This window comes from Gossypium arboreum, chromosome 7 (genome assembly GCF_025698485.1).
Source record: "Gossypium arboreum isolate Shixiya-1 chromosome 7, ASM2569848v2, whole genome shotgun sequence".
NCBI lineage: Eukaryota > Viridiplantae > Streptophyta > Magnoliopsida > Malvales > Malvaceae > Gossypium > Gossypium arboreum.
In genome coordinates, this window is record NC_069076.1 from 105,112,191 (window position 1) to 105,114,671 (window position 2,481).

The window sequence follows — 2,481 nt, forward strand, 5'->3', positions numbered from 1 at the left end:
TAATCAAATTTTAAGTAAAATAAAATTATTCAACTATAAAAATAAACTTGATAACCTAAAATTTATAATAAACTTTTTGTAGACGTCATTGTTAGTAGAAGAAGCAACTATAAATTCTGAAAATTTTAATATTTATGAAATATATAAATATTATATATATTATACTATATTTAATCTAATAAATTATCTGGACACTAATTTAATTAAAAATCTGTTTTAAACAAATAATATTATAAGATTATTTATGTTTTTAATAATTTGTATAAAATATTTAAATTTTTTACGATTTAATTTTTTAAATTATATTTTATAATTTTTATTCTCCACCAAAATTAAAATTTTGAAGCTTTGATAATAACAAATAACCTGAAATAGGACCCACTAACCATATGATCACTTTTAAATCCAAATTTGGAATAAAGGACTTGAATTATTGAGGAGGAAAATTGATGGATCATAAAAAAATAAAAAATAAAAACTATTTTTTAAATGGCCCATAAATGGCATGTCATTATCATAAATAGAAGCCCAAAATGTGATGCACTGTCACATGTCAAGCCCAAAGAGATAAAAACCCAAAGAGATAAAAACATTAAAAATCAAAATCCTTTTAGTTATTCAATTTCATTGAGGGATTTTTTACTCCTTTAGAAGAAGTTTGTCAAGTGTCGTTTGTTCGAAGCCGGTGAATCTCTTAATAACACTGGTTTATCTCTGGTTGGAATTTTATTTCTCGATTCTATTTAAAGCTCAAGTACATGAAGAAGTGATACTCGTATTGTACTCATGCCAAGTTCAAACCCTATCAATCGCAAACTCTTTAATTTCTTTAGTTTTATATTTGTTCAAGCAACAAACAAGATACTTTCACCTCGTGAACTCGTTGTCTTTTCAATCACTCGAGCTTTTCAATCAATCACTAAAGTAATATTAGATTTGTTGAAGGATTTGTCAATTCCAAACAGATAATACTTTACAAAATTCTTCCAAAAAATTGAAAATCTCTAAAAAAAAAAAAATTTAAATGTTGGCCAATTATTGTTTGCATTATTAATTTCTAAAAAAAATGCCAATTAATTGACAAAATAAATATAACATCAAATGCACCGATATGATGTGATATCTATTAATCAATATGCCATATTGACGACTAAAATTTTAAAATCCAATGTTAAGTACAAACCCCAAATTTCAAACTTAAAATACACATTCACTTTTAAGACAGCCTCAAATCTTTGAAAACTGAAAATGCCAAGAAAGTGGAGACCCTGTCGGGAAATATACATTAAAGAAAAAAATTATCAATAAAGAAAAAAAGTTAAAATAGAAGGAAAGGGGAAGGTGGGTTCAATAAGATTTGCACGTGCGGTGACCAGTTTCTGCCGACAGTCACTGTTCATTGGTCAGTTTCTTCCTCCTTTCACCGCCGGCACCGCCGTTTCCACTGTGTCTCACTGGGCTGTTGTTGCTTCATATTTGGATCATTTATTTGACAGTGACAACTTATCTGTCACCATCGCCACCCATCACCCAAAAAACACGGTTCCCCCGGCGGTGGCGCTGCCTCTCCTTTGGCTGCCACTTCATCGTGGAACTACACCATGTGATGATTCTCTAGTTTCATATATATTAGTTTTTTAAAAAAAAAAATTTAACGTGATTCCTTTATGTTTAAGAAAGCTTCTCATGTTTAATGATTTTTGGGTTTTTTTTAAAAAATGATTTTTTCTCATAGGTGAACCCAGAATTATTTTAGGAAGATTGAGATTAAATTATATATTATTATGAGAATTAAAATATAATTTCACCATTGTATTAGTTTATATCTTTATGATTCAATAATTAAATCAAAATTCTATCCTTTTAAGGGTCAAATTATAATTTTATCATATATTAATTTGAGATTTAATAAATTTGATGTCTAAAGCTATAATTTTTCATTTTAAAGGGTCAGGATTGAACCTACTCTCTCTTGACCTTTAGGCAAAAGTTCTTTCATTTTATTTTCTTCATTCAAAAATTTAAATTCTAAATATGTGATAATTTTACTTAAATCCTAAATCTAAAATTAAATTAAATAAATTTACAAAATAATATAATTTTTAAAATTTTTATACTCAAAATTTAAACTCAAAATCTTACATAAAAAAAATCATACTCTTTAGTGGTCTAGTGAATAGACATGGTCAATGTAATAAAATAGTGGCCAAAAGATTATGTCGGATCTATGTACATATTTTTGTTTCTTCTCACTTTCATTTCCTCGTGATTCAAGCATGGCATCTTTAAATTGAATTGTAAATCTTAATCAACCCTATTAAATTGTTTAGGTTTAATTATGCATCGATCTTTGTATTTTTGGAATTTTTAAAATTTAGTCCATTTATTTTTAATTCTAATTATAATTATAAAATTATTTAAATCAATTGATTACCTCAAATTTAGTAAAATCATTTCAAAAATGCATTTTAAATAGAGAAA